The following is a 25,926-nucleotide window of genomic DNA, read 5'->3' as shown; positions in this document are numbered from 1 at the left end:
AGATGAACTTAGAAAGGTCAGCATTGGTTGAATGGGAACCGGTGTTATCATTCATAATGTATGCTGACCGTTTGAAGTGAATCTCACCTTAGGAAAGTCTGGATTGAGTAGGAGAAATGGAAACGTTATGGATATCTTAACGTTGATTATGGATACGTTATGGATATCTTAACGTTGATTATGGATACGTTATGGATATCTTAACGTTGATTATGGATACGTTATGGATATCTTAACGTATCCATAATCAAAGCTAAAACTCACATTGAGCTGTAAAACCAGAAGAAGGAAAAGAAGTTAAACTAGCCTAGTACAAAACGATACGACAAGAAACTTGATCAAATGAATTATTTAGAATCATCTTGAATCCTTTATAGCACTTAATGCTAAAAACAACTCTGTAACACATAGAAATTCGAACAGAAACCTAGATAACAATAGTTTTTCAATAATTGAAATCGAGCTTGTAAATCTAGCATTATGATAAGGGGTTTTAATTCTTCTTAATTTTCATTCCATTTTAATAATTATTTATCACAAGCTTCAAAATCCCTTATGACCTTCCTCCTTTTTTGTCATTTTCATTACCTAAGCATCCACCTTATTGATATCCTTGTAATCATAAAATGGTGAGTGCTAACAGTTATAAGCAGGGAATACAAACTAAATTGATTGCAAATCAACTTTCCGATTGAACTGTTCAGAACAATTTTATTCATTGACATTTTTCAGACTGGCACCTGTCTTATTCACTATCTTATATGAATGCTTCTCAAATACTTTCAATCAACATTTAATAGCGAGCGAGTACTAGATATTTGTTCAGTTAACAATACAAGGCTTGATTACCATTCGTAACATTTAGACATGTGACGTATCCCATCTTCAGTCGAGTGTCAGTTATCACAATAGTTGAATCAATTCACTATCATTCGAAATAATCCTCTACTTGTTTATGTTTATTTTAACTTTCTATTTCTACCTTTTTTCAAGTACCGTACTGCAGAGGATTTCCAATCTATACTACAATTGTCTTATTTTTTAATAGTTGCTACATTCAGAATGTCTTCAAGACAATTTCTAGGGGTTCGCCTCAATTTTCACGTTGAATAGAGGTGTTTCAGCATTGAGTGTTTACCATTCTTCTCTGTAGGTTTACGTTTACAAAGTTGAAAGAATTTGAATGGAAGATAATTGAATTTCGAATACGTATTAGTTTCATCAAGGATCCTGGCTAATCAATGTCCTTATTGAACCATGTAGGTTTCACTTTAAAAAAGACGTTTTACTCTACCACATCAAGTATCATGAGTCATGTTCTGGAAACAGTTTTTATTTTCGAAACAGTTATTTATTACGAGTTTATTGGATGCTGTTGGCGGTCTCAACACAATAATTTATCATAATTAGTTCATTGAAGTTTCACGGATTCAGGTATAATTCTTCATAATAAATGTGAGTTTTTGAAAAGGGACATCCATCTACCAAAATCAATCATTCATTCATTAACACATTAATTTACAAATCATATATCTAAGACTGATATGTAAGTTGTATTGATGTACTACTCAAAAGATGTATGTCCTAACCTTTTAATATACATTATAAATAATTTATCTAACCAAGTCAATCAGTGGAATAATTTGAATGTATGGTGAGGGATGTTGTGGTGTTTCTTTATAATTGAAAGAATAACTCGTTGTTGCAATGGAATCTGGTTCTGTAATTCAATTTATTTTTAAGAAATATAGTGGTATTGACAACATACGCTTCCCCCCACCTTCTATACCACAATCGCACTAATGAGCGTTTTCTCAAATGTAGTGTGAAAGACTCTGCGTTTGTCGTATTGTTCTGTGGTATGTCGGTCCCACATCCCATCCCACATGCGATAGTGGTTCGTCTGCAACCGGCCTTATTCTTTCGATTAGTACGGTTTATCAGAATTAGTTCATAAGTGTTTCTTCAATTCAATCATTTTTAATCATCATGATATTCGTAAGCTTTTAAAAGTGGCCATGATGATGCAGTGCATACTTAGAAGTAGACTCCTATCAATACAATAAAAGTGCATTCACTGCAACAGTCATTTGAATTGGAAAGTCATGTAGCGTTCTGCTCTCACACACATTCATGCATGTAAACCGAATGGTCTTCACACCTAGGCCTACTTATGAGTGAGTCGAGAGATGTCTTCACACATAATAACACGACCGAACAAGTAGTTCTTATGCACCGACTGCAGTTAAACTGCAGCAGATGAGAGTGAAGCCAATGCATTTTGCTATGCAGTTCTTGCTAGCCACTCTCCAATGTTATTTGCCGTATAATACGGTTTATGTAAAGCAAAGAAGAAGCACTTTCGTCGTTTTTCAAGATCCGTCTGCCTTTGACTTGAAAAGGTGCATCACGAAACTAGCTAAGAATTCGCCAAGAGAAAGGCTTGTTTCATCGTCTTCTTCACCACCTCGTGCTTATTCTATTTCTACTCCTCCCTCCATCACCACCTTCTTCTTCTCCTCCTCCTCCTCCTGGCTTCTATCGTTTTTCAATTATGTTTTATACGTCTACTCCTATTTTCTGCTTCATCGCCTTCGTCATATTTTACTGATTCTATTCTCTTACATAAATTGATTGTATAATTGTTAGCTCAACTTACAAAAGTGCACGAGACTGTTCTAGACAGAACAACAAGAAAGAGGAGTTGAAGAATAATAGTGGATTCCCACTTATCAGTATCAGAGTCAATATCAGTGACAGTATCAGTGACCAATACAATTAAAATAATTCCCATGAGTTAGAATAGGACTATTCATGTTCAGCCCAGTCTAACGACTATGAATAGTCCCATTAAAACATGTGGAGATAATATTCCCACTGAACCTGACACGTTCACTGATACTGATACTGATGTGCGGGAAACCGTCTTTAATCCTTTTCTCTTTAATTATTTCACAAATCTTATTCTACTTCTTTTCATGAACTGCACTATCGTTTTCTTTACTATCGCTCATCCTTTTCCAATCTCATCTTTCTAATACATTGTTTTTCTTCTAATTTCATCTTCCTCTAGTAATAAAGCTTCTCATCTTATCTTTCTCCTTCTTTTGTATAATTGTTTTGTTTTTGTAATTGTTTTGAAAGGTTTCTTGCTTCACTTCTCATTAGAAATTCCCTTTTTTTCTTATTTTATGTTTCCTTTGTCTACATCACCTCCTTCTTTTCATTCTTCTCATTTTTATCTAAATCTCAATCTTATACACTCATTATCTTCTTATATCTCGTCCTGTTTTCATATACTCTTCCACAGTTTTCATATCTTATCAATCTTTTCCCTTAACTTCTTATTAGAAATTCCTTCTTTTTTCTTATTTTCTGTTTCCTTCGTCTCATCACCTCCTTCTTTCCCCTCATCTCATTTTTATCCAAATCTCAATATTATACACTCTTTCTCTTCCAATATCTCCTCATGTTTTCATACACTCTTCAACATTTTTCATATCTTATCTCTCTTTTCCCCATATTCATCTTCTTCCTTAACTTATCCTCATCTTCTTCCCTATCTCTTCTATTTCATTTTCTCTCTTGACTCTTGAGCTTCCCATAACAAGTTACCTTCTTCCATTGTCTACTTCTTCATCCACTTGTTTGTTCTTCTTTTTCTCTTTCTTGTTCAGTTTCTCGTTTTCTTTTCTCCTTTCCTTTCGTTTGCTCTTCTTCCATTTCAATTATTTTTCCTTCTATGCTATTTTTCCTTCTTTCTTGTTCAGTTTTTCTTCTCCTTTTCCTCCGTTTGCTTCTTCCATTTCAATTATTTGTCCTTCTATGTTCTATCTTCTGATTATTCCCCTTCTTCGTCGTCTTCTTCTTCTCCCTATCCACCTGCTCCATTCTCCATCCACGTTCTCCAATCTGAAACGAGAGACAGATTGTTAGTAGGCTAATAACAAGCAGATACAGATACAGCCAACAGCCAACAGCACAGCACTTGTCTGAATGCAATTTGCAGGCATTACCACATTACAATGGCAACAACAATGGGAAACTGTGAATGTATTGCCAAGTGAAAGGTTCTCCATTCCACCTGACTGAATGTCTTCCAAGAGATTACAGTGAGAACAATAAAACTAGCCTAATTTACGATAGGATAGAGATGATCGAATTGTTTGAAGAATAACCTACTCTTATTGCAAATCCCTTTGACAGTGGTACTCTTATTTGTATCTGTATTCTTCATCGAAGCTGTAAGTCTATTATGATGAGTGGAATATACTCCATTCTATTATTCAATGCTGTATTCCATCCAATAGTAAATTATTTTTTAAATAATAGATCAAATTTTGATCTGTAATCAGCAATAAGCTTTATCAGGCTATTGACAATTGTGTATCCTCCCTGGGCCAGTATTTTATAGAATTCCTCTGTTTCATCGGACAAAAATGATTTAAAAATTGGTTTAGATGATTTGAAATATGATAATATGATATATTATGGGAAATAAAAAGATAGTTTAAATTGAAAGATAAATTAAAGATATCTTTTAAAAATTAAAAGATACTAACAGTGATTACATTATAGAGAGATTAATCAGGTTATTCATATACTGTCGTTAGAATCAATATTCTTCATTCTTATTCTTATAATACAGTAAAAATTATGGTTCTTAGGATTCAGGCATTATCCGACAGCTAGGATATATCTCCATACACATTTCCTGTTCAATTTTATTGATATTCAATAGTATAGAACCTCTACCAATCCTACACATGTTACAAGATTATATAAGATTCAATTTGAAAATACATTATCCAATTCCTAACAAAGAAACTAAACCAACTCAAATAGGCGCCGACTGCTGGGGTATGGTGGGGCTTATGATCCCAGGATAGGTCACCCTGACCCTCCAGAAAATCTTCGGTAAGTCGGCGCCAGTACCAAATCAACCATTATGAAACTATCACACGCTAGCACTTTGAACAGATGTCGCCTTTCAATTCCCCAGTTCGCTGGTAGATGGCGTTGATCATTCTCAATCGATATTCAAATTCGTATTCAATATTTTTAAAGAGACTTCAGGGTCGCTATTGCTGTGCTTTTATTTACACTAGTATTACTGTAGCTGAATTCGAAAAAAGGAGAAAAAGGAGATAAAAAGGAAGAAGAGAAATAGGTTAGAGTACTGAGAAGGAGGAGGAGGAGGAGTAGGAGGAGGAGGAGGATGAGGACGAGGAGGAGGAGGAAGATAAGGATGAAAAGAAATTGAATGAGGAGAGAAAGGAAAAGGAGTCGAACGAGGAGTTGTGGTAGGAGGGAGAGAATGAAGCAAAGGAGGTGAGAGAAAGGTAGAAGGAAGAAGTAGGAATAGTAAAAGAAGGAGGAATGGAAAAGGAAAAAAATAAGTAAGTAGAAGATGACGATGAATGATGATGACATGAGAATTGTCGATGGAACGAGAGAAAATACGAATGAGATCAAATACAGTGCAAGGTGTAAAAGAAAGTGCAAGCTCAGTTTACCATTCAATGCAAAAGAGATTGACGAAGTTTTTATTTCAGAGGACAGTTCATGTTCATTTTTGTCTGGACTTCTCCAATGACTCATTGAAAAGTGAAATTTCATGTGACATCCTATTCATTCATGTAGTTCAAAGAGTCTCTCACGGGACTCTCACGCTAAATTTAGTGAAAACTGCATTCAATTAGTTGGAGTTGAGTCCGTCATTGGTCATCACTATAATACAGGTGTTTCATTCACAAAAAATGCGAAATTTTTCAATTTTATAAAAACGCACCTTACAAATTTGAATCTCAATCAAATATAATTTTCAATATTATGAGAAAAATTCAAGCTTAATCAGACAATAAATTTCCCAAGTTATGGATTGTCAGAACATCATAACTGAACTAAGTTCTGTTCGAGAATGATATACATTTCACTCATAAATTATTTACAAATTACCACTTGTATTGAAATACCATTTATTAAATCATCAATCAATTAATTTAGTATTTATTCATAGTTTATTAAAGGCATTACTAAAACTCCTATCGTCCCTATACCCAATCAAAAACTGGAGAAAAACTTATTTGGTTAACTTATCTGCTTATTTAGCAGTTTGAAACAATAGCTACTACCATTACAGACAGGGCAATGACTTCTTTCACATTTGTTAGCTCTTTTGATGTTCCAAAATTGAAAAAGAAAAAATCCGAGTATCTTAAAAGTGGATTTTACATCATTCAGTTTTAAAAGTACCCCCATTTATATTTTCTCACATAATACTGTTCATGAACTTATCTTACTACTTACTTCATAAACTTTCCATGTGTATTAATACTTAATAGAATTATTTTCCCGTAAGGGACTCCCCACCAACAAAAACCATACGAATTTACTTTTTATAGAATTATTCGACTACGGCCTAGCTTATAGGACAACAAATCACCATTGAACATTCAAACTACAGATTCAATATAATTGATGTTCCATTATTAGATTTGATAAGAGTTCTATAAAACGGGCCTCAGTGTTTTGAATTATTGATCTCTCCACTAAAATTAATTTCTCTAGAGAATGTAGAGAGCAATCAATATTAATGAGCAATGTGATGTGGAGAACGTGTGTAAAATGTAACTATAATTTATTATAGAATGGTCCTTCCATGGGATTGGTGATCTTGCGCTAGCCTCATTTCTTCAAATCTGTAAAATGAACATCATTCTAATCTTCTTGTTTACAGATTCAATTCAACTTTCAACACTATTCACAATCTGTGTTAACAAATCCAACAATGAATATTCATTCACTTGTCTATATTTTTTATAATTATATTTGTCAATTTTCTTGTAAAATCTTGTGTATGTACAATTAGTTACATACAGTTTTCCAAAGATCTTTGAGACCTTTTTCAAGTTCAATTCATTCCAATTTGACCAACTACTGTATCCAAAATATTCTATACTCTTCCTCCCTTTTCAAGAAGAAATGTCAATTAAAATCTTGAACTCTTCAATTTTTCCAATTTTCTGAAGATACTGTTCTTTGAAACGACACTGTTAGTTGCCGTAGTCGGGCCACAATGGGCCTAACATGAGTCACGTGCCCTCAACGTTACGGAAACGCCACGTTTTTTACGTCCGTGTATAGTCTGGCCGGACCGGACCGCACCGCTCGTGTTCAAAGGAAAAGTCACTCAATGATAGACACGGAGTCGAGTGATCTACTTATGAAAATCACCGTTCTGGCCCCCTCATACTCGCTCGTTCTCTCTCTCTCACTCGCGCTGTCTCTTCACCTCTCTTATCCTCTCTTTCACACTCTTTTTACTCGTTGCTTTCTCTCTTTCCTTCAGCTAGCATGCCGCACTATCGAGATCCCTTCCAATAGTTATTTACCGGTTACCTGTTGACTCTACGGTTAGAGGGGAGTCCTAGTGGCAGAGGGGGGAAAGTTGTCGGTTTACGGCGTCTAGAGCCGCAGTTTCGTTTGGTAGTCGCCTCACTGCGGTTGTTAGTGTGTCTCTGTTGCATTTAGTTTTCGTTTCTGAAACGTTGACATCGCCTGACGCTTGAATTTCAGGTGAGATTTGGTGTTATTTTCCATTTTTAATAATTATTTTCTCACAAAAATAGCTTATCAAGCTAGTCATTCAATGATATGGGGTTTATTTGGATAATAGTATAATTGATCAATATACAATCAATCACATAGTACCCTTTTTCATTTTTTTTATATAAACACCACTTGTTTCAGCTTTGAAGCCATTTTCATGTGTCTTTTTTGATTCGGAGTAGTAAATGATTTTGAAATAAGGGCACTTGAAAGCTGAAACCAGTAGTGTTTTTATAGAGAAGTAACTCTATTAGAATACTTTATTATAGAATAATATTTTTCATGTATTATTTGATTGAATAGACTTAAAACGTTGTCAAAAATCCACTTTAATTAAATAAAAATTAATGTGTGAGCACACACGAAAGCATGCTCCTGTAAAATAATAATTTTTATTTAATTAAAGTGGATTTTTGACAACGTTCTAAGTCTATTCAATTATGGAAAACTTCCACAACATCAACATATTATTTAATTGGTTTTAGGTTCTGCTAAGCGTGTAAAGTATATAGAAATAATTGTCGTCAACCACTATTAACTGTGGTTGACGATTTGGCATTCGTTCAATTCATTAGGGAGACGTATCACAACATCATTAGAAAAGTAACTACATTTTTTATGATGGGTTTGATAATGCTACTGTATACACAATACCGATTTCAAGATTAGCGAGCTTTATAGTGTTTTCTAAGCTGCAGTGCAGACTGTCTCCAATGTTTCGAATTTAAATTGACTATTGACACGTGTATTTCATTCAGAAATGATCATGGTTTTGTGGTAAGGAACTTATTTTATCACTATTGTGGCTGATAACATGATTGACTCTTTCAATTCTCGATAATATAGAACTCTATATTATTATTATCATCATTTCTAACATCTGATTTGTTCAAATGTTCCACAGGAATAGGTTTTATTCACAGTTTATGCTTATTAAACGAAAAAAGATTTGATTGAAATGATCTTCTGAATTATAAATGAGTCAAGTTCAATGTTTTTTTATGAACTAACTCTATGAACTACATGTTCACTACAATCAGAAGCCGAGTATAGTTAGTGGGCTATTTGTTTAGTTATTTATATAACTAAACTTGGGCTAACTATATATTTAACTATATTTAACTATAGTTATTTATATAACTATAACTTCGGCTATTTATATTTATATTTCTCTGGAAATAGAAATATAAATCAAATAGAGAAATAAAAAATTCTAGAAATCAAGTTGTGAGTTACAAAAAAAACAATCTCTCATAAAATTACAAATCTCAATATTTTCTTCATGTGAGTTGAAGTAACAAAATATCAGAATCACTTTTAAGTGATTGATAATTCAGTCATACATCATACAATTGGAGCTGAAACTGGAAATTTGTGTTGATGGAAGAGAATGTGCAAAATTGAAGAAATGCAAAAAAATTACACAGAGCAATTTAATTCACCTAACTCTCACGGGCCACTTGCTGGACAAGATTTGCTAAATGAAATTTGGTGAAGTGAAAGATGAAGAGTATTGAAGAGAGAGAGAAAAAGAGATAGAGTGGGAGAGTGAGAGAGAGAAGTAGTGAAAAATTGTCGAAGGAGTGGCTAGTGACCTGATAACAGCTGATCGCAGTTCGCAACCAACTCAAACCGGGTTTAGAAAGGTTTTCTATACGGCGAGCGAAATGATAAACTAATGTCAGTTGAGAGTTGAGAGAGTAATCTGTGCTAGGAATCTTGTTAAGGAAGGTGCAACTCGAAAGGTGTCGAAGAATTGTAATTACTGTTGGCCAACCTGGTGTAGTGGTTGCCAAATGTGATTAATAATGGCTGATTGGACTAAATAAACGATACAGAGTCCGCCACGGGGAACAGGCGTCTCACAAATGATCAACAATCCACTATTTTAAGATTAGAATGCAAGGGATATTGCAAGAGATATTTCCCTTAGAATATGCAGTTTCACTTACCTATGTACTAGAAATAATATCGATAAAATGGTCTCCATTTTTACGCTGTCAAATGTGACGATACTCTCTGAAATTTGTCTATAATACTCAATTCAATACTCAAACAGTAATTAAATTAGCTTCTCCAATACTCGAATATCTCAACGTTGCTCAAATCTTTTGATGTGTTATTTCTTGTTGCCAGGGTATTTAATTCTTAAGTAAAAAAGGACAAACCTAGTATATTGGCTGATTTCAACTTCATTAAATCAATATTGTTAATTTAGCCGAGCTTCAACATAGCATAAATATCGTAATCACTCAGATTGATTTAACGGCCCTTTATGTGGGGAAGAAATTTCGTTTTCATTTCAGCTGAAGTCTCTGCATTACAGTATAGGCTACTCGTACACGATTTCCAAACTTATCAATGGTTTAGCACGAATTCGATGAAGTGGAAATATCACTCGATGCTCTCTCAAAATGCAACAACAAACGACTCTCGTCCATTTACTCATCTCGTTCGATCACTCTTCTCTCTCTCTCTCCAATGTGCACGTTTCCGCTTTCTATCGGGCAAAAAGCGAAAGTTCGCGAACGCCACACGCTCCAATCTTTTTATTCGCCTATTGCTCGCTTCTCTTCGATTTTTTCTCCTACTTCTTTGTTTACAACCATCTTAATTTTTGATCTTCACTGTCTCTATTTTTCATAATATTTCATCATCTCTCTTTTGTATTATTTCTCTGATTTCATAATGTACAAACATTTCTCTTGTCTTCTAATCTTCTTTCCCAATATTGCTAGGTTTCACCATCATTATCTTGTTGTTTTCCTCCACTATTTCTTCTTGCCTTTTCTGTTCTAAGTTTCTTCTTTGGACTTCCTCCACTTATTATTTTTCAATTACTCGACTATCTTTCATCCTCTTCATTTATTCCTTCCCTTCTCATTCCTTTGTCATCTCTCTCCTTCATCTACCCCCTATTTTATCTTCGCTGTCTCTTTTCTCTCTTGTTTTTCAATTATTATTCTGCTCCCCCTATTCTTACATATCATGATCTGGTTCTTCCTTCTTTTCTCGTTCTGCTTTTTTCCGTTTCTATCCCAGTCTTAGCGAATGTTCTCTTGCATCCTTATATTTTTAACTTCATCAACTCCCTTTTTCATATCTTGATCTACACTCTCACACTCTTACCACTTCTTCACATCCATCATTATCTTTCCACCTCATACATCGTCTTAAACTCCGTTCGTTTGTCATACATAATTTCACACTTTTGTCTCACAAGTTCCTCATTGTAGAGCAATGTTGTAAATCGTCTTATGAAAAGTCTCACATTCTTCTCTTTCCTCTCTTCATTTCCTACAAGATTTTAGACATCTAAGGTTTTGTAAGTATCCTCCAATACTATCTATGTTCGACTTATCCTCATTACTCTTTTTCTTACAATGAATGTTCCCTCGTTTTCTACTCCTTCTCTCTATTTTATGTTGTCTTGTTATTTCTCTTTTCTGTTCATCCCATTTTCTCTTTTTTACTTTCTCTTCAACCTCTCCATCTTTTCCTTTTTCTACCCTCGTGCAAGTCTGAGTGGTGGAGAGGTCTTCAAAGTCCTAACTCTGCCCAATTAGGAATATTCTCACTTCAATTATCTTTCTTCTTTATTCGTACTTTTTTTCTTTTTCTTTCGCTTACTCGCTTCATCGTCTGGTTGCCGTTTCGATAGTAGGTGGCTGTTACCTCATAATATTTTTCAGCAGAAAAAGCTGGCTGTTGACTGTCTAGCCGTTATTAGACGTTGAGACGAGAGAGTGGTTGGTGTCTGCAGTGTGCTGTGTTGAAAGCAGCCGGCAGGTCACGATGAATGCCAATGTTGGATGCAACATGCCATCATGTTACAATTAACGAGCGAGAGAAAGAGCTGCACCATTATGATGTGCATTTTGAAATAATGTTCGACAGTATCATCATCGTGGCAAGGAGGTCAAAGATCCATTTTAAATGGAGCAACATCTTTCCGAATCACCAATGAAATTGATAGTTGATTGGAAGAAAATGGACATTCCTTAAAGTATCGTGAAACTTAAAAATCATATTAAAATTGAATCCGAATCGAATTCAAGTATAGAAATCAAATTCAAGTATTGCAATCGGAATCGAATAAAATTCGAAAGTTTGGAGGAAAAGCATGCTAATTTTCTGAAATCTCTGAAAAGTTAGTTATCATCTTGGCAAAAATCTGTTGTGAATGGAAATTCAGGTTGAAAGTGTAGAGTAGAAAATGTAGAGTGGCATACTGACATATCCAGATTTTGTACATGAAACCATATCGATTCTATCATGATTAATTTATCAATTCAACTTAATTCAATAATTTATTGCCGAATTGAATCAACTGATAATGCATCCCGAAGAATCGATACTCTACCCGTGTTGATCCATTACTGTGTTGTGATGATTTCCTATGAATGAGAACATTCTCGAAACTCGAAGCATTGACATATATATGACGTGCAATTCAAATTGATCAAATATTGGTACAACATTACATAATAACATCTGCGTATGATAGCTATCCATGCTCTCTCATTTATATAGAACATTTATATCTGTGTAGATCAGCATAGAAAAGGATGATGAACTATATTTATGCTACAAGCCCATTGTTCACACTGTGTAAACTATATTATTAGAGAACTATAGTAAGATCACTTTGAACTGACAGTATTCTTTATGAATAACATCGATGATTTTTATTCAACCAATGCTGACAGTAAAAAATGAATTTCACTATAGAGAATATGTTTTTGGTTGTGGTGTACAGTGTGCAACTAATATGGTGCAGTTTTTAACCGCAACTAAAAAATATGATTATGCGTATCGCATGTTATGGATATGACACTGTAGATTGGAATTGATTCCAATTTCACTATATAATATGAATTATTCCAGTATACTTGGATAAGAATCTATTTCACTATATTGCGGACATAGTATTAAACTCGTATCTTGTGGTTGTTAATTTTGAAATTATAAGATTTGAATAACGATGATTTTAATTTGTATAAACCTAATATATTATTGCAAGTAAAGATAAAACAATAAAGACAGGGATAGCACAACAGGCTTTATAACCAAATCTGTGCTATTACCAAATAGCATATTTTATAGCAGGGCTCTCCAATCTACGGCCCGCGGGTCACGTCCGGTTCGCGGATAGATTTTGTCCGGCCCGCCGAGAGTTATATTGGAACAGATTTTTTAAAATATATATTTATACGCATTTTTGACAACAACTCTTACTAGCCACTCCATTTCTTAATAAGTGTAGAATTAGCTGCAAACAAGCAGCGATCAACCATTGCGAGATGGTCCCACAAGTCAAATTCCACGTACCTTGTTATTGGCCCTCCAAGCCTCCCTAGAATTAACAATGTGGTCCTTGGATAAAAAAGGTTGGAGCTCCCTGGTTTATAGTGAAGTGTTCATTTGTAGTTTCATGCTCTTCAAATCTTAAGCTATTCAAGCTTATTATAGTATATATTATATGCTTACAATAATTATGAAATAATTCGTTTTATACTCTGAATGCTCCGCCTCTGATGAGCTGTCTTTTCTTGTCCAATGGACCGATTTCACATTGATAAGAAACCCTATCAATCATATGACTCCATTTATAGTTTATCTTCATATGTACGATTCCACTTTACTGGAAATCGATTATGGTGTGATAACCGGAAGAAGTTTCTCGATTTTGAAGTGTCAACATCAAATGAACATTTCAAAATCAACTTTCAAGTCAAACTTATTTTTGATTCGCCAACAATAGTCATTTTATTTTATAACAAGTTCAAATAATAATTATAATTTCTCAAATCATCTCTCATCTACAAGGTATAAACTCTTATTGCAGCTCCATCTTCCTGTTCACAAATCTGGCCTTGAAGTTTCCAACTGTTCTAATTCGAAACTGAATGTCACAAGTAGAACAAGTAACCTAATCTAACCTATATGAGCCAGCACGTTTATGACACAAGTTCATCAATCAAGTGCTTCTTCTGCTGTCAACAGTCGGTCTGCGCAGATCACGACTAATTGTGTTCATTTGATTAAAAGTTGTTTGTGGCACGATTGCGTACATCACGCCCAAAATTTAGGTCTAACGGCTTGTTGGGATTAGTGATATTATTTCGTGAACTATTTATTATCCAATGTATTTTTTGTTACCCTGGCTAGAATTATGGAACCAGGAGATGAGGCTTCAACACGGAATTCTGAAATGTTGGATAAATAATATTGCTCCTTTAAAATGATTGATCCATTAAATAGTTATTGAATTCAATGATTTTTATATTTTTTTGTATTCTTTATGAGTTGATAATGTTTCTCAGAATTATAGTCAATTGTGGTGTTTACTTATAGTTAATAAGTGGTGTTTTACTCTCAAGTGGCAGCTGCAACAAAACTGTTGTGCTAAAGTAAAATAATATATTGCTCAAATGTGTTGAAAAGGCGAAAATATTAATTTATTGAAAATATTTGAAATTTAAAATATTTATTTAATGATATAATATTAATTATTTAAAATATTTAATTTATTGAAAATAGGTGGGACAGATTATTTTTATCAGTTTTGTACATTTTTTATGTTTATTGAATCGAAAATGACTACCAAAACAATATGTGTTGAAGCTTGGTTTTGTCCCCCGCACGATAAAGTTTATTCAGACAGAAATATTTTCAGTTGAATTTGGGGGACAATGGTGAAGTCCAATAGTATCTGCCACTAGACGCACCGCATGTGGTCTAGTGGACGCCACCCTGTGTGCAGGGTGCTTGATGAACATTGATATTAATGGGATATTTTCAATCTTGTAGTTGATGTTGATGAATCAACTAGCTTTCAAAGTTAATCTTTTAATATAGAAGATAACAATTTTTTCGAATGACTAAAACAATTTTTTTCCAAACTGGTTAGTTATACTGTATACGTTATTGGTAGACAGATGAAGAGATGGACCCGGAACAGGCTTGAAAAGCCATCATGACGATGATGATGATGATAGTTATACTTTTCTCAATTTCAAACCAACAGTTGAAGTATGATATTGATAGGAACTTGGAAATTAAAAACAGTTTTTTAGTTTTCGGAATCCAATAGTTTCAGATTCCTCGAATAGTCGTTTAGATACAAAAGAATAGATTGGTTGTATTATACATTATTATGTACCCACATTATTGATTACGACATATTTTCTAGTGAAAAGATAAGTTGCTTGAATGTTCCTGGATCATAATTAATCGGTTGATCTTCCAAGTAATCAAAAACACATTTTTCATAGAGTGCGTCACAACGAGGAAAATCTCAGCCATTTCTTGGTGTTGTTCTCTTGGAATTGTAATTTGTTATTAGGTCTGTGATTCCTGAGTGTACTGAGCATTTATTTAGAAGATGATGGGATGAATTGGATAGCAATCATAAAACGAGTATGGTTTTCAGAGAACCGTGTAGGCTATACAAAATTTCATTGGATTTGATAATTATTCGAAAGTGTAGTTGATTTAGTTAATAATGAATATGAATCGAAAAAATTATGATACTCTATTGATTTGAAATTCAAGTTGAACTCGATGATGAATAAGAATTCATTTCCTTTCTTACCCTATTAGATATCCTATCTATTGAAATCGTATTATTATATAGATATAAAAAATTCACCTTCATCATAATCATTATTGTATGGTTTGATTAAACTTATGTTACTCTTCACAGTATTCTAATGTTTTTTACTCTAATATCGGTATGTCTCAACTTTCATCTTAACTTGACTTACCCTCTACCCAGCAACTGAGTAATACTAGAACTGTACCAACTGTTATAGCCTATAATAACTTATAATGTCGTAAAGCATAAAGACATCAGTGTAATGATAATGTGTACCAGCTCTAGACATCTTCATCTTCATCATCTCTTTCGAAAGTTTGAGTTGGTTCATCACTCCAAACATAAACCGCGACTATCACCAGCGTTTAGCCTCATAGTTTTACTACCCATTTCGTTCAGTTACAGATTACTTCATCTTTTTCTTTTCCACTTCACCTCATTCTCAACCTCATTTTCTTCTCTTCATCTTAATTTCCATCTTCGTCTTGTTGTTCCTAGACATCCTCACGTTCATTCTCACATATCATTTATCATCTAATCTTCTAGATAATTCTTCACTGTCGATGATTCTAGAAAGTTTCGAGGAGTAACTTCTTGATCTACATTGTCCTTTTATCTTCTTCCCTCTATTTCGTGTAACTTATCCTCTCTTTTCATCCTTGGCTAAGTTGCTGATGCTTTCTTGCTTGCATCTAGTAACACGCAACCATGCACCTCATCTTCTCTATTCTTGGTCCAAGTTGTCTTTTACTCTATACCTTATCTTCTTCTTCTTTTTCTTTTCCATCACCTTTTTCTATGATGTCTCGTATACTGCGCTAGAACTAGGCCAAGACTATGGTGACGTTCACTGTCAGCATTACTAATAAATAGCATCAACGAATCCAATGTAAATAATGCTGACATTTTATAATGAATCTAAGTATAGCTGCTTTCGTGATCCAGTGAGGGAAGCTTTATACAAGAAGAGACACTTCACGAGACCACGAACTTATCTTCTATTAATTTTCTCTTCTTCTTCTCCTTTTGTTACCTCTTCTTCTTCTCCTCCAGTCGCTTTTTCGTTCTCCTCCTTTTCTCCTTCGACGTTGTCACGTTATTCTTTATATAAAAATAACGATTAGCCTCCTGCTTGGCATCAGTCGGTAAAGCATGAGATTTAATATAATTAGGGCGTGGTTTTCTAATAGTATTCAGTCTTAAAAAATCTTGATAGGCCTAGATATGGGCTTCTCCAATAACTCTTGTAATTCAATAAATAATAAATATATATAAAAATGATACTTATACTATAGAGATGAGGAATAACAAATAAATTGCACACCATGAAAATTTTACACATATATTATACAAATAATGCAAAGATCAGTCGAGGCAAAAAATATATATAGAGCGATAAAAAATATAATATAAAAAATAGAACAATAATTTTATATCAGCAAAATATCACAGGCTAAACTTTATATTCTAGATTAATGGCACGAAACATTACCGTGTGCCTTTATCTTAAAATCATATGCATTCTTTGGCATGTAGCTGTGACATGTACTTGCTAATACTTGTCGGCTTGGATAATTCAATCAAAAATATGTGCTCTAAGATCAGCTTGATAAATTAGCCACTAATAATCCAAATATATCTATATATTAAAATCTCTAGTATTTAGTAGATTTATTTGTATCGAATATATATTTTTATCTCAGGGTGCAAGATTCGGCACCTGACGGAATAGGTAGAGCCATTCATCTAGTGAATTAGAACTATGATAAATTATCGCAAATTGTATTGCAAAAAATTAAATATTATATGCATACGTTTGATAGCCTAGATTTCGTACTTCTTTGATTAAATAGAAATTTCTAAAATATTGATCTATATTTTTCTTTCAATTAAGTACCTTTAATACTAATTTTTTACTTGCGCAAGTATTACTCTTATTAATTTCTTAATTTATAATAACCCTTTCGGCGAGCTAGCTTTGATCATCAGATTATTTCGAAGCACTAGGGCGCCCATCACTAAATTCAAATTTAAATCACTCACGTGTCGAAAATCTTCTTGTAAGCCGCCGATGTCGATCCAACTCCATGTGGTCCGGGAATATGGTAGCCGGAATCGTCTCCTCCAGGGGGTTATAAATTTAATTAAAATGAAAAATGACTTCTGCTTCACAATAGCATCACGAAGTCTTTTAAGAAATTTAATAATTTACTTTAACTTTGATTTTTTACAAAATTATTAATAAGGTACTTCGCTCTAAAATATTTGGGGTCCTCTTATGGTGGCATCTGGCTGGCGAGTGCTGGTTCTTCCTTCTCAAGTTTTACAGATCCTCTTTCCGGCTTTCAAATTAGCATAAAATTTAAATATCCCAATCTTCCGCCATTAAATTCAAATAGATCTTACAAAGAATGCCAAAATATTGCTTAGATTATATGATTAACAATTTCTTTGCATTCTAGCCATATTGATAACATAGATTACACAAATTTTTACACGAAATCTACTACAATTATATAAATATATATAAATATTTTTGAATCGGCCTACAGTTGCCGCCTATTAACTGCCGTTTTACTATTGGTGCATGCAAATTTTATTAGGTATTCATGCGCCTGGTAACTCTTATTTCCTGAATACATTAAATTATTTTTATTTGGTTTTATATTTATGCTCTTTGCATGCTAGTTAATATTATATATATAATATTAATTCATGCTAACTAATAATTAGCCACGTGGACGGGTGTTTTTTCACATTGCACACCGTCTGATTGCAATAAAGCTCTGCCAAGGGGTTGTGGTCAGATTCTACGTTCTTCGGTTTGATCGATCTCTAGGTCACCGATCTGTGAATACATCTATCTAACCTCAATCTTCAAATATTTTATAAATAATATATTTATGAGTAGTAAACTTTCTTCAAATCCTTTTTAAGTTCTTGTACCATTTAGCCAGAACAAGCTGATGCTATCTTATCTTGATTATTATCTGCTTGGCGATATTAGCCAATTACTTTATTTTTAGACCTATTACTATTTCTGTTAGGGCTTTTCATCTACCCAAATTTAAACATGTTACAACGTCTACTGTTGAGATATGTCTTGGTTTTCTTTTTTTTTTACTTTGTCTTCCATCACTCCACTTTCTTTTCAACTCCCCTGCAACTTGAATATTATGTTTCAATCCACAATGATTATCATCAAAGAGGTTTCATATAGATTCTGTTGTTAATAACTTATTCAGATTGAACTAGCTTTGTATTTCAAAATTTCATTGGCTGAGTAGTTTCACTCGGTTTTTTAAAATTTTCCAACATTTGAAGACTCCAAGTCGAATATTATTGTTCAATATTTACAATAATATAATAGAGGTTTAATATGGGTTCTGTTGTCATAAAAGTATTCAGATTGTATCAATTTTGTCTTTTCAAATCTTATCAGCTGATTCGTTTCACTTTAATTGTGATTAATTTGTCAATTCAGTTTTTTGTCATGAGAAGAACCAGTAAGGTTATTAATACTAGTAGCTCTGTGAACAGTAGACCTCATGCAGTATTCTCATCCACAAGTACCTGATTGAAACTATAGACCTTATGGAAATACAGGAATAGTCTGGCTTCTCCACACATCTGTGTAATCACTTGTCAGCTGATTTATGATGAATAATTCTATATTCTGATTTTTACTCTAATATTGGGGTATGAAGAAAGCTCCTTTTTCCTTTTATATTATCCTTGGAATGCAAATTTCCAAAAACCTTGTATATACGTCCACGCGCAATTAAAAACGGAACATACCTGTCATGAAAATCTATTACCGCGTTCCGCCGTAAATGCGCAACATATAAACATTTAAACATTCAAACATTTAAACACTAAGAGAAATGCCAAACCGTCGACTTGAATCTTAGACCTCACTTCACTCGGTCAATTATATTGTATTGAGATGATATACAATCTAAATCTTAAATGAAAATATGAATCTCAGTACCCCTTTAAATTATTTTGTCACAACATGTTAAATGTCACTAATGTCCGAAACAAGTTGTGACAAAATAATTTAAAAGGAAAGGAATAGAATTTCTAAGATTTATATTAAAAGTAGCCCTAAAGTGAAAAATCAATCTAATATTTCAGAAGTCTACAGTAAATCTCGAAGCTCGTTGTCATCATCCCAGAACGTAGAATACAATGAAAGTCGACATATCAACTCATTCAGGAGATTCGATAGGTCTCATTTTCATATCCATAGAAATCAAATCGATAGTTAACAATAATATATGTAGCTTCTTTGTTCTTTACATGGATTTTGTTGATTTTAAATTTCTCACATATTTTTCAAACTTAACGAATCTTAGAGCTCTTCAGAACGACTAAAACGATACTCATGTATCATCTCAAGTCTCTCAAATCGTGCGCTGTGAAAGTAGGCTTCCCTCATGTGCCACTTGAAAATCTGAATAATAACCTATAAGGAGATTCACTCCCAACTATCAGCATTACAAATAAATTACAGCAATGCTCCCCATCCATCCTCTACTGAAAGATTGAAGTTAATCTGTGTGTAGACGCGGCAGACTGTGAGACGTCTCCTGATGGACATACTTAACTAAATCCACTTCAATCTGTCAGTGTTCCTTATATACAATCTCAATGCTTCCCATTCAAGCTATGCTGACAGCTTACTTTGTAAGTTGGATGAGCTTAGATCCCATTCGAAAGGACCTACTATAGAAGATTTAGTTGTCAGTAGTTTGTTGAATAGGAAGCTTTGAGGTTATTCATGACAGATTCTGACAGTTTGATGTGAATCTGGCAACGGTTTTGGGGATAACTAGCGACAAGTGAAGTGAAGGTCTGCCTTATGTCTGCCTAGTGTCTGCATTTAGAATGCTGTAAGACCGGTTACATTCTTATTCTAGTAGCGTGGGTGATTACCACAGATATATTACCATGGATTCGTGTGTCAGTATATCTGTAATGATTCCATGATTTTTATGTCTATAGTGTATATAGACCTGCTCAAGACTATGACCTGTAGTATACAGTGTCATAGAGAAATGAATTCGTGAGTTATCTACGGTGGTTACTCTGATTGTATATATATATATATATATATATATCAATGGTGAGGAAACCAGTGGTGTCTTAGTGTCAGAGATGGTTTCTATGCTTGGAGAAAGGAGACAATTATTATCCACTTGATATACAATATACCGACACTTGACAGTCAAAAATGTGCCAGATGCAAGATCTGTACCGTTGCGGTTATTTGCTGGTGGATGTGAATTCTCTCATTCAACAGCATTGAAGAGTAAATTCGTAAATCCGAAGAGTAAATGAAATTTCCATGACAAGGTTTGAAATTCTTGGGGGGGACACAAAATCTAATTATTGGGGGAAAAAGGTCAGCACTGTTGAAATGACTACTGGGGAAATTTTTTTATATGGTTTTTTTTGGGGAGGGGCATCCGTTATCAATATCTAAATACAGACTTATTTTGGAAAAAATGACTATAATAATTTAACTATAATCCGGATGCAATCTACAGACAAAACTTCGGTACAGTAACTCCCGTGAAACAATCTTGAAGATAGTTGTTGATGTCTAGAGTTAATTCTGGACACCTGGACCCAAAATTTTACGTATTCCAATCACTCCGATTACTCTCCAGATACTTCCATTGAAAATAGGTATGCAGCGTTAGAAATATTACTATTCACTAATATATTTGAAGTTGTTTTCTGAAATTAAATTTTAAGTTATTCTGTCGTGTTGTAAAACACGCATCCACCGTTAACCTGACTTGTGAGGCGGTGAAACTCAGTGCGGTGCATGTTGATCTGAAATTATTATTACGAGGAGGTTGGAGTGGAGTGGAGAGTGGAGGGTGGAGAGTGTTTGACGATCTAATTGCCGTAACCATACCTGCCTCTAGGCCACCAGACCACTCAGGCTGTCAGCATTGCTTGAGTGCGAAGCATTGATTGACCACTATGAGGAATGCTGACAATTTCAAGTGATTCTCACCGCAAGCGATGCACTTTCATGGCTCACTGTTGAATGATTAAAATGTTTTTTCTATGGTGAGATTCACGTTGGTATGGCAGTATTGCTTATAAGTAGCATCAATGCTTTCCATGCAATTAATGCTGACAGTTGAAGTGTAACTCTCCATAGTGTTGAAGAGCTTCTGTCTGTCATTAGGGTGAACCAAGTGTGAGATATTACATGTACACGAAATTTAACCGTACAATTGAAATGTGTTTAATTTGTTCATGAAACACACGTCTTTCTAGAATTTTCTTCCACTTGAACGAGTTCAATGTTGTAGATTGAAATTTTACTAATTTTTCTAAATTCAAGTTCCTCTACAATTTTTTCCCTGAATTTGGCAATCGGCGTTCACCATAGTGGAACAGTTTGACAAATCATTTATTCTAGAATCCGGTAGTATTTTCGAAAGAATAATAGATGGTACTAGTAATATTTTATTGAAAAATAATGTATTTATTGAAACAGAGACAAAATGTCGCTGCAATAACTCCCGTGAGAAATCTTGAAGATAGTTTTAATTTCTAATAGAGTTAATTCTGGAGCTCAAATTTTGCTTCCAATCAATCCGATTGTTCTCTAGGTAACTCAATAGAAAACCATAATATGACTGCAGCGATAGTAATTTTACAAATCAGTAGGATTCCAGCTGCATATCTAATATGGAGTTGGAAATATTAACTTCCAACGTCACCAAAGAACATCTCAACCTGAAATGAATTCCAGAGTTCCATTCAAAACAATATTCCACCTAATTATCCACCCATAGTCCATCTTTTCACCCACTTTCAGAAGCAGAAAGCAGCAATGCCATTAATTTAAACTCATAGAAATCAACAAGACCACCGCAACTAATTTGTGCAAAAACCCAGAGTTTACGACAAAAGCAGCCAAATATAAAAAATACCAGAGTGTGGTAAAAGTAGTCTAACTGATTGGGAAATAATTCAGCTATCCGGAACTGCCAACATTATGATGGTTCAACTAAACAAAGAGAATTATGGTTGTTGCGCCGGTTCCCATTCGAGCACTATGACCCACTTATGCTGTCAATTGTTCTAGTAATTAGGTACATTCGAAAATGGAAACTCCTGATTCAGGAGTATTGAACCGATTCGATAGTTTTTAGACAGGTTTGCGCTTCAGTTGTCTCACTGGAAAACAGTGTTTTCATAAGCTATAACACAAATACAGTATTCAGTATACTGTTTGTTGAATGCAATAGAATTGAGTAGGTAGTTGAGTGAATTTTTTATGTAATATAGACTATAATATCGGGGACTAAGCTTGGAAGTTCTAATGTTCAGGGATGGACATTTAGAAGAAAGGAAGAATTTTTACAAACTTTTTCACTTTTATACTCTCTGAAAGTATTTCTACTTATGATAACATATTAACCTCCTCTACAGTAGCACATTATTTTATTACATAACTGTTCGTAACTGGACCACTCTCATTAATTTATGAGATTTTGGAGCCGAGGTCCTGTTACGTGTACTGTGCTCGTTATACAATTAATTAATTAAAACCGAAAAACTTCCAGCAATTAGTTCGATTCAGTAGCGAGACGTCACTTTATTGTCTTCAATATCTTTTATTACTTTCGACTTTCATTATTTCTATCAGGTTTTAATGTTTTCGTGGTTCCTTGTATCGTGTGATGAGCTGCTTTCTTGTCATCAATGATTTATAATATTCTCTTGCTTGAAAATGAAATGAATAACAACAAAAATATAAACATTAGCTTTTTATTATTATGTATAATTATACATTTTTTTTGATAGGATAGATGTATTGTCATAATTGGTGTGATAAACTTGAATCTTGGTTTGCTTAGATAGGGGTTACATAGCTAGGGTACTTTCCTACCAATTGTTACAACCCAGTATTAGTATTGTTTCAAATAAGGCCAATAGGAAATTGTGTGTTGTACTAGTACTCCATCCCATGAATTGGTCCGTCAAAAATGCGTCAAACTTGAGAAAAATTAGGCCTTCCAGTCCTCCAAACTCTATGATTCCACTAATCAGGCTGAGATGCTATTTAGTGATTTATTCATTCATCCACATACAAAACTTTGTGAATTTGAGTCCCTCAAGTAATAATCTCTGAAAATTAAGTTAAGTTTGAGTTTATTGAAGGATATTTCATATTTAGTGTCTAGAATCCATTTTTTTATAATAAAAACTACCTGTTCATCACTCAGATAATATTAAAATAATCCCCTTTTCACTTGAAAAACTTATCAGCATTTACAGCCGAACATTCCCCTATAATCACTAGTCACCTATACTACAAATGATTTTAAACTCAATTTTATTTCAATTAGCCAATTAATTAACATTAACAATTAACATTCATTGACGAATTACACAAATAAAGGTTAACTATTCTGAGCAAAAATATAATATATTCAAGAGATAATAATAATGATGAAAAACCCCAATGAGACTAAAAAAGCTAGAGGAGTTGGCATATTCTCAATACACTTCTGCCTATATGGGAATTAGAAAAATACATTTGAAATAGATATATAAATAATTTTGTATCAAGTTGTTACATGATGTGTTGAGAATATGATAATAGCATAGGCGATGGAAACAGTGTAATAGGTATTTTGACTCAGCACCTCTATGACAATGATTACTAATCAACTGTTTTTCATTTGCTTGACAGGACATCACAAAGGACACTGAGCTTGGAGCTTGCACCTGAAGGCAGAACCAAAGCCAGCCAGACATCTCCAATCTATTATTACTCCATCCACAGCTGTCAGATAAACACACTATAGAATAATAATAATAGTTTTAAAAGTCATTAGTGAAGGCGCCCGGCAGGAGAGTAAGTTTCAAGTTTCAAGGTCGTTTACGATCATAATTCGGCCACTGTTCAAGATAATAATAATTAGAGTAGGATAAACTATCAGGATTATTCTAGGATTAGAGTAGGATGATGGAAGTGTCGTGAGTACTAGCTGAATTTGTGTTGAATTTCAAATCTGGTGTCAAGTTACGTGGTGCTACGCGATTGGTCGATTTTTTGGCGGGAAGGCTGGTGATTGGCGGATCGCGGAGCAGACCTTTTGTGACGTAGGACGGCGCTCATCTATCGTACTACAGCAGCTGAGGTGAGTTGCAAAAACAGCTTTCTGTTCATATTATTTTCAATTTTTGTTCTTCATGGATTGCTATTATCCAGTATCGAATGATTAACATTTGGCGATAGTCCAGGCAATGAATGCTCAAAAAATGGTATAGGGGGTAAAAGTTGGGAAGACAATTTTTGAACCCGCAGTTCTGTTTAGGGTAGTTAGGAGGTAAACATATCAAAATTCCTCACCCCTACCCACTGTGCTAAGGGGGTGGGGGTGGGTCAACCCTTAGACTACCAACGGGACAATATGTCCCAGCAGAAATGACCAACCTAAGACTACAACTGGGACAATATGTCCCAATAGAAGTTCATCGAATCCTAGTGGGTGAATAGATCATCTAAACTACACAGTAATGAATCCCAGCGGTAGTCTAGGGTCTATTCTGTAAAATACATCAGCGGTTTAGAACTATCTGATCGCCATATTATTGTGAATTGAGGTTATATTGTGGTTATATGCTCTCATGCATGCATGCATCAGATGCTGGTTTTGTTTTGAAGCTGTTCTAATGTGTTTTGCAGTGTCATTTTGAGTTGAAAGTAAGTAAATAACTTCATATAATGTCAATAATAACATGTGAAATTGAAATTTCAAAGCTATTTACTGAATTTTATTCATTTTATCGTGTTTTTTGTATTGGGGCATATTATCTCAATGGTAAAATTATTGATTATCTGGTATATGATGGGACAAGCTCCATAGACCCTATTCGGTAGTCTAAGGGTTAAAGGTAGCATTTTTTGGTTTCTCGCATAAAACTCAAAAAATATGTATCCTAAGGACTTGACTGTCATAACAAGTTAAAGCTTACAATATTTCCCACAATATTCATCCCACAACTTTTGTTATATTTCCACTAGTTTTCGAGATATCCGCTCTTGAAGGTGTGACATTTTTGGAAAAAACACGTTTGCTACCAATTTTATTTATTTTTGCTCTTATAACTTTCTAAAAATAGACGAAAAAAATCCATGCTGGTTATGAGCTCATAAGGCATTAAATTCTCTTCAATTTGATGTATAGTTTCACGCTTTTACGAATTTCCCTACACCTTTTTTAGCATCTTTAGTGTTGAGTGTGAAATCTCAATTTTTTCAACAATAGACCTATTAACAAAGGAATTTGGAGGGAATCTTTTAAACAAAAATTTTGACTTTGCAGCTTTGTTGAGACTAATTGGGAGGAGAACATATAAAAAGTCTCCATTTCCAACTCATGTGCTAAGGGGATGAGGGTGGTTTAAAAGTTGCATTTTGCAGCGTTTTGCTTCCACGCTCATATCTAGAGAACAATCTAGAGAAGAGAATTTAATGCCTCATAAGCTCATAATCAGCATGGATTTTTTCCGTCGATTTTTAAAAAGTTATAAGAACAAAAATAGAAAAAAATTGGTGGCAAACGTGCTTTTTCCAAAAATGTCACACTTTCAAGAGCGGATATCTCGAAAACTAGTGGAGATATAAAAAAGTTGTACGATAAATATTGTGGGAAATAATGTAAGCTTTA

At 34.0% G+C, this 25,926-nt stretch overlaps 1 protein-coding gene across 1 annotated transcript in view; it reads left to right on the top strand.

The window, feature by feature from the left end:
- Positions 1 to 7,458: 7,458 nt before the first annotated feature.
- Positions 7,459 to 25,926, top strand: part of LOC111064424 (protein dimmed) — a 76,313-nt gene continuing 57,845 nt past the window's right edge. The window contains exons 1-2 of the mRNA XM_039434246.1: positions 7,459 to 7,578; positions 23,943 to 24,393. The gene's annotated coding sequence lies outside the window, so the exon portion shown is untranslated. The remainder of the gene's footprint in view (positions 7,579 to 23,942; positions 24,394 to 25,926) is intronic.

The sequence above is a fragment of the Nilaparvata lugens genome, chromosome 8 (assembly GCF_014356525.2).
Source record: "Nilaparvata lugens isolate BPH chromosome 8, ASM1435652v1, whole genome shotgun sequence".
Lineage (NCBI taxonomy): Eukaryota > Metazoa > Arthropoda > Insecta > Hemiptera > Delphacidae > Nilaparvata > Nilaparvata lugens.
This window is presented reverse-complemented; position numbering and strand designations above follow the sequence as displayed.